We start from the raw sequence: 19,506 nt of genomic DNA on the forward strand, positions 1-19,506 counted from the left end.
GTTTCTAAAAAAGACAAACATGATGACAAAGAAATAACACCCTTCATAATAGTCATAAATAATATAAAAACATCTTGGTGTGACTCTAGCCTAGCAAGTAAAAGATCTGTATGACAAGAACTTCAAATCACCAAAGAAAGAAATTTAAGACTTTACAAGATAGAAAGATGTCCCATGCTTATGGATGGGTAGGATTAACAATGAAAATGGCCAACTTACCAAAATAAATATATAGAATCAATGCAATCTCTATTAGAACTCTAAAAAAAATTCTTCAAAGACATGAAAAGAACAATTCTCAACTTCCTATGGGAAAGCAAAAGCCCAGAATAGCCAAAATAATTCTCAACAATAAAATATTTTCTCAGAGAATCACCACCTCTGACCTCAAGCTATACAACATAGCAATAGTAATAAGGACAGCTTGGTAATGGTACAGAGACAAACCTAGAGCAACAGAATAGGGGTGAAGACCTAGTAGTAAACCCAGACATCTATGGATACTTGATCTTTGACAAACAAGCCAGAAACATACAGTGAGAAAAGAAAGCATCTTCAATAAATGCTGTGGTCTAAACTGGCAGGCTGTATGGAGAGGAATAAAAATAGATCCATATTTATCACACAGCAGAAAACTCAAGTCCAATTGGATCAAGGACCTCAACATAAAACCAGATACACTGAATTTAATAGAAGATAAAGTGGGAAAGAGCCCTGAACTCATTAGCACAGGAGGAAATTTCCTGAACAGAAGATCAATGGCTCAGGCCCTAAATCAAAAATTGATAAATGGGACCTCATGAAAGTGAAAACATTCTGTAAGGCAAAAGACATAGTCAATAGGACAAATTGGCAACCTACAGATTGAGAAAAATACCTTTGCTAACCCAACATCTGATAGTGAGTTAATACCCAAAATAAATAAAATTTTTCAAGAAGTTAGTTAAATTCTAAAAGCCTAAACAAACCAATTCAAAAATGGATAACAGAGCTAAACAAAGAATTTGCGGGGTTGGGGATTTAGCTCAGTGGTAGAGCGCTTACCTAGCAAACCCAAGGCCCTGGGTTCAGTCCCCAGTTCCGAAAAAAAGAAAAAGAAAAAAAAAAAGAATTCGCATCAGAAGCATCTTGAATGGCTAAAAAGCAGTTATAAAGTGTTTGAAGTCATCATAGGAGAAATACAAATCAAAACGACCCTCTCACCTCACACCTATCAGAATGGGTAAGGCCAAAAACTCAAGAGAGAGCACATGTGGGCAAGGATGTGGAGAAAGCTGTAAAGTCCTCCATTGCTGGTGGGATTGCAAACTGGTGCAACCACTCTGGAAATCAAGTTTCTCCAGCTATCCCACTCTTGGGAAAATACACAAAATACCCCCCCACCCCATACCACAAGAACTTGTGCTGCACTATGGTCTTGGCAGCCTCATTTATAATAGCCAGAAGCTGAAAACAACTAAAATGTCCCACAAAAAAATAATGAATACAGAGTATGTGGTTCATTTACACGATGGAAAATTATTCAGCTATTGAAAACAAGAACATCATGAATTTTTTAGGCAACTGGATGGAACTAGTATCATCCTGAGTAAGGTAACCTAGACTCAAAAGGTCATGCATGGTATATACCCACTGATATGCGGATTTTAGCCAAAAAAAATACAGAAAACTTAGGATGCAACCTACAGATCTACATAAGAAGTGTAACGAATAGAAAGGCCCAAGTGAGGGTGCCTCTATCCCACTTAAAAGGGGGTAGAAAATTATGGGAGGCAGAGGGAGGGAGGGAGGGACCTGAGTTGGAGAGAGTAGGAGGAGGGGAAAATGGGAACAGAACCAGGTAGATGGGAGCAGGAGAGAAACCCAGAGGGCCAGGAGAATGAATGGAAATATGCAACCTTGTGGGCAGGGAAGCGGGAGAACCCTCTAGAAAGTATCAAAGACATAGGAGTTGAGAGACTCTCAGGACTCGAGAGGGGTGACCTTACCCAAAGCATCCAACAGTGGGGAGAGGGAACTCAAAATATCCACTCCAGTAGATAGACAAGGCATCAAATGGAGTGACAGTCAAAATTTCTGACCCATAATTGTTCCTGTCTAAAATAACAGGAAATAGAAAATAGCAGGAACGAAAATGGAGAAGAGACTGAAAAAAAGGAGATCCAATGACTGGCTCAACTTGGGATCCATATCATGGTGGGTGGGATCCAATGACTGCCACTGTTACTGCTGCTAAGATGTGCTTACAGATATAAGCCTGGCATGGCTGTCCTCTGAGAGGCTCTACCAGTAGCTGACTGAGACAAACACAGATACCTATACCTAACCATTGGACTGAAGTTGGGGACCCCTACGGTTGAATTAGGGGAAGGATTGAAGAAATTGGAAGGGAGCATGACAGCATAGGAAGACCAGCAGTCTTAATTAACTACCAGGGAACTGCCAGAGACTGAGCCACCAACCAGGCAACACAGTCTTGACTGAGGCATCCTTGCATGTATGCAGTAGAGGAATGCCTGGCCTGGCATCAATGGGAGAAGATGTGCTTAATCCTTGAGAGACTTGAGGTCCTGTGGAAGGAGCAAGCCAGGTTAGAAAGCTGTGTGTGTGTGTGTGGAGGGGGGTCACCCTCTCGGAGGCAGGCGGGAGGAATGGGATAAGGAACTGTGGGTGGAGAACAGTTTTATTCATTTCCATCTCCTGTTTGATTGTATTTTCCTTTATTTCTTTAAGGAATTTACTCATTTCCTCCTTAAAGGCCACATCTCCCACTCATCAATTTTTCACAGTTTGTTATTTAAATGTTGAATAAAATTATCATATTAACAGAATCTGATGTACCCAAGCATGTACTTAACAATCACCTGATTTTCTAGAGACAGTTCTACATCTCGGAGAGTCATTTGGGAGAGAACACGGGAGAAGGAGGGGAAAAGAGAGAGCTAGGAGTGAGGAGACACACACACACACACACAGACACACACAAACACACACACGCACACAAACACACACACACTCACAAACACACACACACACAAACACACACACTCATACCACTGGAAAGGGAGGAACATATGATAAAGATAAGGAATTAGCATGAAACCAGATAGGCTGATAGACAATTCACCTTTACCTGTTTTAGCTTTGAAAGATTGGGTAGGCTGAACTAATTTTCTAAAAAATGAACAGAAAGCGATCGATATAGATAAAAAAATTCAGCTATTTGTTATGACAAAACCAATTTTATCTGTATTTCTTCCATCATTTTCACATCCAAACTACATTTCCTATTTCCTTTCTCTGTCTCATGTCCTTCAGATTGACTTTTACCACAAATGTGTCAAGCTGGCTCTGCTCTTAGACTCAAGATTTGTTAACTAAGCTGGGCATGCTTTTCTCTAGACCTCTTACTCTGCCATGAATAATTTGGCTGGATCTCACTTAGTCTTTAGACTTTAGGACACATGAGAACACTCTGCCACCTCTCGTGCCAACTTGCACACGAAACTAAATCAGATCTCCCTGAGACAGTAGCCATCATAACATAGAATAATTTACTTCACTCTTATTCCTAACTATTGTATTTGATGCATATCTTTTCAAAATGTCACATTATAATCACTAATAATATGGCAGAAACTACTAATCACATCTCCTATTTCAGCAGTTGAAACATCGAAAGGCATCAACAAGTATTTATTATCATCAAATAAATTCTCATTCACCCGAATCCAAATTTGTTGAGGAATAATAAAGTAATTTAGGTTTTGCTCAAAATAAAAAGAAATATTTTGATATATTTGGAAGTGCATCCCACACACTTAAGTGCAACACTGAAAATATAAGACTATATGGGTGTTGATATTTTAAAAAATAATTTTTGTGTTAGGATTTCAAAATAAGTTCTAAGTGTAATATAGTATTGTAACAGGATGAATAGCTAGATATATTGAGACCTATGTCACATTGATTTTGATCATTGTTTGGAAAATTATTAAAATATAGTTACATTGACAGTAATACAGGGACAATCTGCAGGGAGTCTGTGAGGGTAACAATAGCTGAGACTCCTAGCAGTGCAGAATATGGATCCTGAAGTAGCAACCTTCTGTAGCCAGGTATGACTCCAAGTGGAAGAATAATGACACTAACCCAGAAAATCTTTGACCCAAAATGTGCCCCGCCCAAAATCAATTTTTATATAGGTTTCAGTATGTCAACCTACTAGCTTATTCATCCTGCTACAGCACTATATTATATTTAGAACTTATTTTCAACTCCCAATTCAAAAATTATGACAAAGATGAAAGGTTTGGCCAACCAATGACTTGCTCAAATTTAGACCCATCCCCTGGGCAACAACCAGTCTCTGACACTATCATTCATACTCTATTATGCTTACAGACAGGATCCTAGCATTAGTTTCTTTTGAGAGGCCCCATGCAGCAGATGATGAAAACAGATGCAGAGACCCACAGACAAGCATTAGATGGAGGTCTGGAAATCCTGTGGAAGGGTTGAGGGAAGGATTGAGGGACTCAAAGAGAAGAGGAACTCCACAGGAAGAGTAACCTAGATCCTTGGGGGCTCCAAGAGATGGAATGACCAACCAAAGAGCATAGACGGGCTGGACCTAGAGCCCAGCACATATGTTGCAGATGTACAACTGGGTTTTCATGTGGGTTCCCCAACAATAGGGGTGTCCCTGCTTCTGTTGCCTACCTGTGGTTCTTTGCTGGACTGTCTTATCTTTCCTTAAGGGGAAAGGATACAGCTAGTTCTGCAGTGAGATGATGTGCCAAGGTGGGTTGACACCCAATGGGTGCCTTCTCCTCAGAAGAGAATGGGAGGGGAGATGGGAGAGGAGCTGTGACGGGGATGGAAGTATGGGGGGGGGCGGGGAAGTACTGGGATGTAAAGTGAATAAATAAATTAGTTAATAAAAATGCAAAAAAAAACCCTCGAAATTTTAACCTGAGTCAATCTCACAAAAAGTAGCAATCAACTCACTGAGCTCCGAGCCTCAACATAGATTTTACATTTAAATTGATTACCATTCTCTACACTGATTTTGCTGCTGATATGTGTTTCCCTGTGCATTGAATTCCAAATTCTATTTGGAACGCTTACTTTCTCACTTTCTGTCTAATGCTACTAACTCTTTACTACATAAGAATCCCACAGTAATCTGCATCACATCTTTCTTGCTTTGTCTTTCTACCTCAGCTATATATCTCCCACATAAACAAGAACACGCTCCAATCTAAGCAGGGGATGTATTTCAGTGTTCTTGGCACATTTATGGACAAACCCATTTCCTAGCTTCTTTATGGTTTATTGATATCCTGAACCTGTACCTCTTCCTCCTGAAGAACTCTAAAACCTTGAACATTATCACTATCTGTTTCATATACAAGGCCAGCACAGAGGCTATAGGGAGTTAGAGTAACTTAACCTAATCAGATCTCAAAGTTATAAGCCAGAAAATCAATAAGACATTTTTCAACAAGCTCTAACCTCTACAGAAATAAATGTGATGAATGTTGCAAAGACAAATGATTCCTTTTCAGAAGTTACTGAAATTTTATATACTTTTATTTTAGATGTAATTAAAAACTATACCTAAAAAACTGGAAGGAAGAGAAGTAAAGAGAAACCCCGATATAGAAAATTACACTAAGCTCACTGACTTCTTGCACATAGAAAATTGAAAGTGGCAATTTGGAGCAATGGGATGATGTTAGAGTAAGAAAAACAGGTTATATCTACTGACTAAGCATGGAAAAATAAAGCTTGAATGTGTAAATAAAAGTATTTTATTAAAATTTGACACAAAATTGTCCTGTTATGTTTTTGATAATAATCTAGAAACACATTGCTTAAAATACAAAAGTGTAAAAACCTCATGTATTTAAATATTACCCATATACTATATATTTTCTATATACAGATGAAAAATGCCATATATTAGCAGAAAATATTATTAGCAAAAGTAATCAAATTATGAGGTGATGCCAATGTTTGATTTAACAGTTGTAGAACATAGATAATATATGCAGTTTAAGAGCAATATTTGATAATAACAAAAAATTATAGTGAGAAAAAAAATTAGGGGTTGGGGATTTGGCTCAGTGGTAGAGCGCTTGCCTAGCAAGCGCAAGGCCCTGGGTTCAGTCCCCAGCTCCGGAAAAAAAAAAAAAAGAAAAGAAAAAAAATTAGAAGGAACAAAACAGAAAAACAAAAGATGAGGACTTAGCCCTGCAAAATCATCATCATTTCATGCTACCAAGAAAGTTTATGTGTGTTTCATTTGAAAGAATAATGAGAATCTCTTTAGCCCAAATGTTCTCATCTGCAAGTGGTATCATTTTATCAGTTCCGGAATAGTAGATGCAAAATATTCCATAAAACTGTTACAAAAGTACAACCTTATAACATACCGATTAGCCAGTCCTTTCTTTGGATAAATGAACAATAAAAAAGAGCCTTGACATAAAGACTTTCTTTTATTAAGGCAAACAATTAAAATCTAAACGCAAGATAACTTAACAAATATAGAAATAATGTAAAAAAGAAATCATGCCAGTGGCCATAAGGTTATGCCTTGATCATTATTTGTTATCAGAGTGCTGCAGCAGATTGGGGACTCTTGTAATCAATTAGAAGCAGTAAGTTTTCATTTGCAGACAAGTGGAATCAAATCAGAAAACAGCTTGTAGGAGAGAAATGTATAGCAATTAGACATATATTCTAAATGTAGGATAAATTTTAAGAATTTTCATATGAATGTATGAGGTTTCTTTGACAGATTTGTCCTATATCAAAAAATAGGAGTTTAGTTGGGTGTTTATTGTCTCAAATACTGAATAATAGAGGTCGTTCCCTTACGGAGCAAATGGTAGATGAGAATTCAGTATGAAATGCACCAAAGTCTTAGGATCATAAAAACAAGAGCTGGAGCAATAATTTAACAGCACAGTTCATGTCTCACAGACAGAGCCACCTGTTTTCCCACTTGTTTCCTTCTGACAACTGGAAAGGAGCTTCCCTGCATTCATTTGTAGATGGAGCACTGGTTAAAGAGAGTGCATAAACAACAAAAGAGGTGAGAGTAGGCTTTGATGCATATAATTGTAAGTATCTAGAATGCTTATGTTTAATATTAATTACCAAGATTTGGCTCATGACCTATATGAAATAACAAACAATTCTATTAACACAGAATCCTGAATTTGCAGAAATCCTATGAAATAACAAATTGTGGAAGTACTACAAAGAAAATACGGTGTTCTTAGAAGAAAAGAATCTGTATAATGGAATTTCTTCCCCATATATATATTTTTTCTAAACATACATTAACATACATGTATGTATATATGTTTGTATATATGCATATACGGTTATTTATTTATTTACTGTATATGTATATATTTAAATACATTACGTAATGATATATTGTGTGATTTTAGTATGTAAAATTCAAATCAATGAATATATAAATTATATATATGTATATACATTATATTGTGTGAGTATGTATAGAAATATCTGTATATATGTTCCTATTCCAGGGGCTGGAGAGATAGCTCAGTGGTTAAGAGCACTGACTGCTCTTCTAGAGGTCCTGAGTTCAATTCCCTGCAACCACATGGTGGCTCACAACCATCTGTAATGGGATCTCATGACTTCTTCTGGTGTGTCTGAAGAGAGTAACAGTGTGCTCACATACATGAAATGTTTCTATTCCAACCTAGCACTGCACCTATTTTATGCAGCTATTCATAAGATTGGCTTCTACTGGGCATGATTAAATTGGGAAGATATTTCATCTCAATTTAAGAACTCTAAGCTACTTGGGCAAATTCTCTGTGCAAGTTAAAGGTGGATTGGGGCATTAACTTATTCTATTAGATTGGGATGTATCCTCTGACCAGTACCATCCTCTAAGACATTTTAATAATACATGTTGCCAAGCTAGAGACATATCGTCCAGGAGTCAGGGATCAGGGCTGCCTCAGAACATAATTTCACATTACTGAAGGAATAAATTCCAAATACACTAACAGCGTGCCAAAGGTCCTCTTGAGAAAGGCTTGCGCGACGTGATACACCGGCTCATGTTCTTAAAATATTGCAATGGCCTCAGAAAGGGGACTACATGTCTGGAAGTACTAACATCCTCAAGTTTTAAAATATGCAATTTCCTAAGTCAAATATATTCCTTTCAAATCTGCTTGCCTAAGAAAGCCAGTGCGAAGTTCTCAGAGTCCCCATTTACAAATTCTCTCATGGATTGTCACCGTGCATGGCTAGCATCGCACTTGTTTTCACTCCTTTTTACTTTTAAGGTGATAGTTTGATGGTGAATTAATCAATCCTGTCTTGACTATGCTTGCTCTGTTGACTAATTATTACACCATCTCTTTTTATTATCAAACGGGATGATGCATACTCATTTTAACTATGGTACTTTGTCCAAGAAGCCAAATAACCCCGGGAACTCCGTAGATACAAACATCGGAACTGAAATTGAAATTGTGAACGTGAATGGCTGCAATGAGTAGATAATAATTCATCGTCCTCAAGTATTATATTAGTTACTTTTGACAAAATGGGATGAAAACCTAATAGAGGTGCCCGGTGACACACTAATAAAAAACAGTTTAGAACATAGACAGCTAGGTCCTCAGCAGATGTAACCGTTGAAAAATTAAAAGAACCAAGCAACCCTGCACCAACAAAGCAGCTTCTAGCACCTTCGATTTCTGTTATCTTCGCGCACCACATAAATAATGAAGTCCGGGACTGAAATTGGCATTGATGTTTGTCTCATTGCACAAACAGGTGATAAGTATACATGTTTCTGCACAGAACCTCTATCGATGAAAATTAGGGATTTATGAATTTGAAAATGTTTGTGACAAATATTTATTACACATTTATGGGCAGTGGTGACTGGAGAGGTGGCCTGGAGCAAGAGTCAGATTAAGATGTGCCCCAAACCGTGAAAATCCCACCCTGAGGCTGACAGGAGTTAGGAATGTGCTCTCCCTGCTCTAAGCCTGCGTACTCTGTGCTCTGGCACAGGACCTCCACCTCCCCATGGATTCTATGGCCTTCTAACAGGCTCAACTTTCTCTCTCCTAAAATAATTAAAGCAGCATGCACTGCAGATTTTTTAAGAATTGTTCTTCATGAAAATGGAACATTACTAGCACCACTGCCCTGGCCGACGGTGTACACCCAAGGTGGAAATCCTTAACCACTCTCTGAAAAGGAGATAGCTCTTGTTCACCCCAATAAAGTTGAGCTGTCTCACTGAAGTTGACCCTAGAATTTATTCCATTACCCTCATGTCTATCCCAGCCCTGTCCCTGCCTCTGTTTCCCTCACCCCCTGTGCCAGTGGCCTACGACTTCTGAGGAAAGGGAGGCCCATGCAAATGTACTTAAGGGTATGATTTTTATTTATCATTTATCGCTACTAACTATAGTAAGAATATTCCTCAAAGTTTTAAAACAAGTATTACTGTTAGAAAATCTGAGAGAACTATGTAAATTTCTATGTGGATAGGGCCTACATATTCTGCCCTAGACAAAAATAGGTAATTTAAACATATCTACCACCAGTAACCATACGGAAGCAGTAATAAAGTGTTTCTCAACTAGATAAAGTTAAGCTCCAAATAAAGTCAGGGAATAATTCTGCCAAATATTCATAGAAATGAAATCTAAATACTAAAATTACATAAAATAGAAGCAGAATCCTTTTAAACTCTTTTTATGGAGACAGTATTGCCTTGATTGTAAAAAAAAATAAAAACAAAAAAAGATACAGGAAAAATAAAGTTACCAATAAAATTATATAGAATGTTTAAAATCATACTTCTATCTATTGTGTGCATAATTTCTATTTTTTCGTTTTGCATTCTGCTTGTTTGTTGAGTACAGCATCTCTACCATGCAGTTTCTCTATTCTGCAAATCTGTACATAGACCATGTTGCCCTGGAACTCACAGAAATTCCACTGCCTCTACCTCCTAAGTGATAGTATTAAAGATATGAACATTCACACAGGGAGTCTCAAAGGTAATATATATATATATATATATATAATATATATATATATATAATATATATATGTGTGTGTGTGTGTGTGTGTGTGTGTGTGTGTATGTGTATGTGAAATTTCCCTCATACATGTCTATGTACCATGTAAATGACCGGTATCTACACAGGTCAGAAGAGGAGGACTGGAATCCTCAGTTGGCCCAGTTACAAGCTGTTGTAAGAGGCCTTGTTGTCGCTGGGAGATGAACACAGGCCCTCTCCAAAAGCAGCAATGCTCTTTGTGACATTCAATGCTACATGGGTGAATACTAACAGCAGACAGGACAGAGCAGCAGATCCCTTGGAAACGGGATGATTCGAGTTGTAATCCACCCGATGTGTTTTTAAGGACTGAAATCAGGAAATCTGGAGAAGGAGTGAAAGCTCTCAATGGCTGAGCCATCTTTCCAACTTATATTAATATGTTCATGCTAATAAGTTTATGAAATATTACTGGAGAGAACCTAACTCTGACTTATTCACATGAGGCAAAGATATGTGATCAGAGCATTATATCAGAGAATAGCCTCAAATTAGATTTCATTTCTTACTAATCAATAAGTTGTGAATCTTCATTAAACATCCTAATTCTCAATTTTTTATGGGGTTTGGTTAATACTCTAGCTCATTATTTTATCACAGTAACTGGTATACGGTATATGTTTGGTAACTAAATATTAAAAGCATAAAGTTTAGAAAAAGAAAATGAACTATTAATGACTTAAATTTAAAATAATCCTTGTTTTTTGACAATGAAGCTATCATCATACACATTATGGGATAATAAACACACACACAAACACACATATATGTATATGTATATATGTATATATGTATATGATATATATGTATATGATATATGTGTTAGTCTGAGGTTAAATGAAGATGGTAAGTCTTTTGAAGAGTAATCATGGAAAGTAATTACTCTGTTTTTTTTTTTTAATCAACAAGGGCTGACCTGTTAGTTAATTCATTTTTTAAAAAAATTCTTTATTAAAAATGATATGTTATGTAAATATATTTTAAATAAATATATAAAATAAATATGTTATATGAATATATAAAATGATTTGTTATGAACTATTAAGTGAGAACAGTGAGTATATGAATATTTCAGTCATATAAGTTAATATAATACCAGATTTTCTAAATTTAACCAATATTATGATAAAAAGTTGAAATTACATACAATGTGAAACAGATGATTTAGATCTGCTACTGAAGGTCCCTAGTTCTTACTGAAGCATAAGAGCTATTAGGAGGCTTTGCCTAATAGAAAGTAGGTAGGTAATGAGGACCTTAAGGGCTTTTGCCAGTTTTACATCCACCTCCTCAGGTCAGGATTAGGGGAAGTATCAGTTTCCTGCCTAGGGTCAAGGCTAGGCCAAGTTCCAGTCTCCACCCGCAGTTCTCCGGAGGAGCAGGGACATACTTGAAAATCTGCAGAATGTACTGACTGATAGTCACCTGACCCTCTGGCCCCAGATAGTGCTTGAAGGCATGTCATAGAAGTTTAAACTATAAACTTGCTGATGTAACTTGTACCTCTGAAAGTATAAAAACTGTTCATTACAGCCATTCTGGGGGTCGCCTTTCAGTCACTCGCCACTAGGGGCTGATTGAAGGTGGACCCTGATGCACCTAAGATATAAACCTCTTAAGTTTGCATTGAACTCCGTTCTGTGTCTCACTTGGGGGATCTCCTGGTAGTTAAGACTCAATTCGAGCCTTACATTTTATACTCCCCTTAAGGTCACAATCTCTGTCAGAAAAACAACTTTTTTGCTAAGTAATTTTGTTTTCTGTTCTGTTTTTATTGTTGTTGTTATTGTTGTTTTGTTTTGTTTTTTCTTGAACTTTCTGTTGTCCACAATGGCTGGTAATAATTCATACTCAATGCCTCTGCCTTCTTGGTAACTTACTGTCTTTTATTTTAGTATAGAAGTCATATATTTTTAATAAGAGAGAGGACACACTTCCCTCTGGTGTCAATTTGCATTTCCTAGATGATAAGGGAGGTGCAAAGAGCTATCCTATGTCTACCACATGAATATTGATTAGTTATGACATTATACATTTCAAAATTATTAAACATATAAAATTTACAACCTTTCCCAATAGAGGGGTAATATCTAAAATATACAAAGAACTCAAGAAGTTAAACTCCAGAGAACTAAATAACCTTGCTGAGAGATTTTGGGACTGCTTCTAGAGACTTGGCAGGAATTTGACATTGGGCCTAAACAAGGAAGTAGGCTTCAGGCAGGAATCTGATAATGGACCAGGACATGGAAGTAAGCTCAGGTGGGAATCTGATTTGGGGCTAGCATAAAGAAGTATGCTTCAGGCAAGAGTTTGGATTTCGACTAGGACAGGGAAGTAGACTCATATATCTTGGTCATCCTGATGAGCCCCTAGAAAGAGTGATCATGGGACTGTGTTTATTTCCATGCTTGTTCCTTGTGTTATTTGCTTATTACTTAACCTAGAAGTGACCTTATTATCTGCATGTAATTAAAATGGAATAAAAGCAGATTGGGGAAAAATCAAACCAACTTCAGCCTCAGAACTGGCTGGGCTCATGCTACAGTGTTGTCCAATTGTCATTTTTCTTTTTAATCCTTGCTCCTGCCGTGGAGAACCTGCTGACTGACTGAGCTGGCTTGGTCATAACCCTATTAAAAAATGGGGTGCAAAGAATTTACAGCTGAGGAATCTGGAATGGCTGAGAAGCACCTAAGTCCTTTCAACGTGACTGCTCAAATATAAGCTGAATGAACAGGTAATGAAAATGGACCTGCCAAAGTGGAATGAGAAAAGCCCACGAGGTCAGCCCTACACAAAATAACTTAACAACAGAAAAACTCTGAAAACAAGAAAGGAGGTTTTCATTCGGAAGAACATAGTAACTGGTTGTCCAGGATCAAACCATTGGTCTTGAAAACACATTATGTAAGTAACATTACATGCACTAAACACACAATTGTGTGTGTGTTTATGTATAATTATATTCATATTACATCTACAATTTATATGCATACATATACACACATATAATTTAGTCAATATATCTCTAATTTACATGTGTACATATATATATGCATATATATGTATATGTATACACATACATACACATTTACATAGTTACGTTTATGTATAAGCATTGAACACTTGGAAAAGATGCTATGAATTTGAAGAATAACAGGAGTACTGTATGGAATGTTTTGAAGGGAGGATAGGGAATGGAGAAATATTGTAATTATATCATATTCTTAAAGAGACAATAAACATGAAATAATCCCCAAAGGATTCTAATAATTGAGTATAATTCATTTAATCACAGATGTGAATGGAAATATACACCTTACTTGTAATATAGGAAGACCACTATTGAAATTCTAAAACGCTTCCCATTGCTAAATCATGCACAAACTCTGTCTCAAAAAGGGAAACAAAACCTTTCCTTTTTCTTATGAGAATTTTTCCAAGTCTATAAACACAAACAGGATGTCTATTAATAGTTAGGAAGTAATCTAAGGTTTTGAGCTACAAGCTTTGAACTCTTATCCTATAATCATAATATTTGTGTTTGTTTGGGAGAAACCTTCACTTCACTCAGGATACGTCAAAATGCATTGTAAATATGTAGGTGAATTCATCATGTTCCAATGAGTCCATTAGTCAGTTAATTCAATGTCATTATGCTAGATACAAATGAAAAACAATTTGTTCTATAGACAGTGATATCCAAGTAGAACTTGAGATCTGAAGTAAAGGACTGAGAACCAAAACAGTTGATTGACGTACAGCATAGAGTATCAGGAGATAAGTACTTGTTTATAGTCGTCTCTTTTATTTCCTCTGATGAAGGGATGGGATGAGAACCATACCCAGGCTGTGCATTCGTTTCATGGCTTGGTCTGAGCCGACAGCATTTCTTTCCCTGTTCTAACTATCCTTAGTGCTATTCCCATAAGATTCTAGCCTCTCTTAGTACAATCTATTCTTCCAAATTGATCGACTCCATCCAGCCTCTCTTGGTTTCTACTTGTTTGGTCTCATACTAACTTTGGCAAAATGTTCTAATTTTGTGGCTCCTTCTTGTTCTCTGGTTCTTTCTGTCTTTACCTTTGTCCTGCTTGTTTTCTGTACAATCTCTCGCTGTACAACTGCCAAATATAATTTACACCTCTCACTGCTAAGTAGCCTCTGCTTCCTGTCTGTTCTCATGAGAGTTGGGTGTATATCTCTGACTCATTCCGTCAAATTGTTCTCTGATTTGTCACTTTGTCTGCAACTCAATTAGAAGGTCTGTATTCAGGTAGTGTCAGTATTCCAGCCAAATAACACTGCAATCCAGGGCATGTCTGAATCTCTCTCTCTCTCTCTCTCTCTCTCTCTCTCTCTCTCTCTCTCTCTCTCTCTTTCTCTCTGTCAATCTCTCTCTCTTTCTCTCTCTCTGTCAATCTCTCTCTCTCTCTCTCTCTCTAAGTACATCACTGCTGTGTCAAGCATTAGAAAATGAAATAATTGTAAAATCCGTCAGAATTAAAATATAACTCTATAGCATTCTTACCACTGATGAAATGCAATATCAAATGGATAAATAGAATTATCCAAATGAGAACAAGAGACTATCACAAGGAAATCACAGTTTTGGAAAATTTTATTAACTCATTCTTTCAATGGTTCTTAAACCTCTTAGGTATCAGATTTGTGAATAAAATGTATCTTACAAAACCTTAAATTGTTTAATGCATATATTATAAAAGTGAAAAAAAATAATTAAAAAAATCATTCAGATTTTCAAATAAACTAACATTGGTGAAACTGATGATTAGAAAACAAAAAACTTCAATATTTCATTATATTTTGGCTCATTTTTATTGCACGGGATTGGTCTTCCCATTTATTCTTGTACTTCTCGGGGCTCTTGCCTGGAAGATCACTCCTGACACAGCCACCCAAGGCAGCATTTCTTGTTCAGACCAATCTCTCTAGAATCTACTCCAGGCCTAGCTTGCTTCTAGCTATGGAATTGTTGGAGAGAGTTCATAACTGTTCTAGCCTGAAGTGAATTTGCAAGAAATATTACTCAAAGGTAGATATATTCTTTGGATTCTGTAATGGAACAATAAGCAGACCCGTGAGTGCATTTGCCATAAGCCATCCAGGGAAATGGAAACCCTGTGCAGTTGCTGGCATCAGGAACCACAACTCGAGAGATTAATTAGCAAACAAACTCACAGAGTTTAGTTTTAAGCCCCGTGAAATTCTTACAAGGCCTTATCTCATAAATGTCACTATAAACACAAAGGGATATAATAAAAATAAGTATAGTAAAATAAAAATTACACACTTTGATTAATTCTTGGGAATCTAATGTCAACATTTTTATTCAAGAACAGAGGTTATATTAGGGACACATTATTTGTGTGCATCTGTGTTTTAAGCAGAAAAGTTTCCAGATCTGTATACAGCGCGTATATTTTATATAAGATTAAATAATCAGCATAGCTCTTTATCCAATATTGAGCTAGATATTTAAATATTTTAAATTCAAACAGTGGTTACTATACTGAGACAAAAAATTGAATGAGAATTCTATAAATTCATATTTAGTTATATATCTATTTAAGATTTAGCTTATCAAAGTTGTTAATATGTCATCTACTTTTAAAGTACATTGGTAAGTTTATGCTACAGATAAAAGGAATGCTATTATTTTCTTTTTGTTTTTTTCTCCCATTTGTACTAAATTACATTTGAAATGGAACATTGAGAAATAAAAAATAGAAAAATATTATACTCTCCATACACAAATCAGCGTAGAGAGAGCTGGTCTGCCAAGAGTGCTGTCACTTCTAAGTTCACAAGTAAGACCATCACTATTGCTTCAATAACTGGCAAAAGAAAGACTTGCTAGGAGTTCACAGGGCACAGGAACTGTGGAGAAGCCAGGAACAGAATCCTTCCATTCTCTGTATGAGCCCCAGAGCTAACACTGTGGTATAGCTCTCGGTACCTAAATCCCGCCCAAAGAGAGCTGGTCTCCTAGGAATGCTGTCACTACTAAGTTCAAAGGAGAGACCACCACAATTCCTCCAATAATAGGACAAAGAGAAACCTGCCGGGAGCTCGCAGGGCAAAGAAACTGCAGAACAGCTGGAGAGAGGATCCTTCCAGTGTCCAATATGTATACCAGAGATAACCTAGTAGCACATCTCTCCACACCCAAATCCTACCTAGAGAGAACTGGTCTCCCAGGAGGACCGACATACCCAAGATCACAGATCTCTGCACTCCAGCGAGAGCTGATAGCCAAGGAGTGCAGACATACCTAAGATCACAGGCCCACCAGAGGGACAATCTCATCAGAGACAGTAAGACCAGCTAATACCAGAGTAACCAGATGGTGAGAGGCAAGCACAAAAACCTAAGCAACAGAAACAAAGACTACTTGGCATCACCCAAACCCTGTTCTCCAACACAGTAAGTCTTCGATATGCCAACACACTGGAAAAACAAGATTATGTTTTAAAATTGCATATGATGATGATAGAGGACATTAGGAAGGACATAAACAACTTCCTTAAAGAAATACAGGAGAACACAGGTAAACAGATAGAAACACTTAAAGAAGAAACATAAAGACACTTAAACATAAAAACAGTCAAAGAAAATGCAAAATGCAAAAAGACAAAATATGCAGCAAATCCAGGACACAATGAGAAGACCAAATATAAAGATAATAGCTAAAGAAGGAAGCAAAGATTCCCAACTTAAAGGGCCAGAAAATATCTTCAACAAAATTATAGAAGAAAGCTTCCCTAACCAAAAGAAAAAGATGCACATAAACATAAAAGAAATCTACAGAGCCCCAAACAGATTGAATCAGAAAAGAAATTCCTCCTGTTACATGAAAATCAAAGCAACAATTACACAAAAGAAAAAAATATTAAAAGCAGTAAGGGGAAAAGGTCAAGTAACATATGAAGCAGATCTATCAGAATTATACCAGACTTTTCAACAGATACTCTAAAAGCCAGAAGATCCAAGCAAATGTCATACAGAGACTAAGAGAACACAAATAGCAGCCCAGGCTACTATACCAAGCAAAACTCTCAATTATCATAGATGGAGAAACCAAGAAATTCTATGACAAAACCATGTTTACGCAATATCATTCCACAAATCCAGCAACTACAGAAGATAATAGGCAGAAAACTCTAAAACATGGAGGAAAACTACACCCTAGAAAAAGCAAGAAAGTAATCTTCTTTCAACAAACCCAAAAGAAGAAAGCCACAGAAACGTAGTTCCACCTCTAACAACAAAAAATAACAGGAAGCAACTATCGCCAGCCCTTAATACTTCTTAGCACCAATGGACTCAATTCCCCAAGAAAAAGACATAGAAAAACAGACTAGATACATAAATACCCAATATTTTGCTGCATAGAGGAAATGCACTTCAGTAACAAAGTCAGACATTAACTCAGAGAGAAAGACTTGAAAATTTTCCAAACAAATGGTCCCAAGAAACAAGCTGAAGGAACCATTCTAATATCGAATAAAATTGACCTTCAACCAAAAATTAACCATATAATCACTCACAAAAAGGGCATCAAGAGATACAAGAAGATTTAAATAATCCCATGCATCCTATGACAACCACAATGGACTAAGGCTTGTTTTCAATAAAAATAAAAACAGAAATCCCAAATACACATGGAAGCTGAGCAACTCTCTACTCAATGATAACTTAGTCAGGGAGGAAATAAAGAAATTAAAGATTTAGAATTTAATGAAAATGAAGGCACAACACACCCAAACTTATGAAGTGAAAGCAGTGCTAAAAGAAAAACTCATAGCTCTGAGTGCTTCCAAAGCAAAACTGGAGAGAACATACACTAACAACTTGACATCACATCTCAAAGCTCTAGAACAGAAACAAGCAAACACACCCACGAGGCATGTACAACAGGATATAACCTCATGACTGAAATCTACTGAGGAGAAATAAAAAGAAATATACAGAGAATCAAGAAAACCAGGAGTTGGCTCTTTGAGAAAACCAACAAGATCGATAAACCCTTACCTAGACTAACCTGAGGGCATTGAGACAGTATCCCAATTAACAAAATCAGAAATGAAATGAAAGACATAGCAACAGAAACTGAGGAAATTAAAAAATCATCAGATTCTTTCACAAATGGATGTACTCAAAGTAACTGGAAAATCTGGATAAAATGGACAATTTTCTAGACAAATACCAAGTAAGAAAGTTAAATCAGGATCTGATAAACCATCTATAAATTCCCATAATAAGTCACTAAAAGTCTCACAGTGAAAAAATCCTAAGGACCAAATGGTTGTGTACAGAATTCTATCAGACCTTCAAGAAGACCTAATACAAATACTCTTAAAAATATTCCACAAAACAGAAACAGAAGGAACACTACTCAACACATTCTATGAAGCTACAATTACAATTATAACTAAACCACACAAAGACCCAACAAAGAAAGAGAATTTCAGACCATTTTATTTCATGAATATCAATAAAAATACTCCATAAAATTCTTGTAAACTGAATCCAAGAACACATAAAAATGACCATTCACTATGTTACAGTAGAATTCATCTCAGGGCTGCAGATGTGTGTCAATATAAGGAAATCCATAAATATAATGCAGTATATGAACAACCTGAAAGAAACAAAACAAAACAAAACCACATGATCATCCCATTAGATGCTGAAAAAACTTTTGACAAAATTTAACACCCCTTCATGATAATAGACTTGGAAAGACCAGGAATTTAAGGCCCATGCCTAAACATAATAAAAGCAATATATGACAAACCAGTAGCCAGATATCAAACTAAATGGAGAGAAACTTGAAGCAACCCCACTAAAATCAGAGACTAGATAAAGCTGTCTACTCTCTTAGAATCTATTGAAAACAGTACTCAAAGTCCTAGTCAGAGCAATTTTACAACAAAAGGAGGTCAAAGGGGTAAAAATTGAAAAGGAAGAGATCAAAATAGCACCATTTGAAGATGATATGATAGGATACTTTGGTGACCACAAAAATTCCACCAGAGAATTCCTACACTCGATAAATAACTTTAGCTAAGCGGTTGGACATAAAATTAACTCAAACAAATCAGTAGTTTTCTTCTACTCAAAGGATAAACAGGCTGAAAAAGAAATAAGGGAAATGCCAGCCTTCACATAGTCACAAATAATATAAAATATCTTCAAATGACTCTAACCAAGCAAGCAAAAGATCTGTATGACAAGAACTTCAAGTCTCTGAAGAAAGAAATTGGAGAAGATCTCAGAAGATGGAAAATCTTCCCATGCTCATGGATTGGCAGGATTAATATAGTAA

This window comes from Rattus norvegicus, chromosome 15 (assembly GCF_036323735.1).
Source record: "Rattus norvegicus strain BN/NHsdMcwi chromosome 15, GRCr8, whole genome shotgun sequence".
Classification (NCBI taxonomy): domain Eukaryota; kingdom Metazoa; phylum Chordata; class Mammalia; order Rodentia; family Muridae; genus Rattus; species Rattus norvegicus.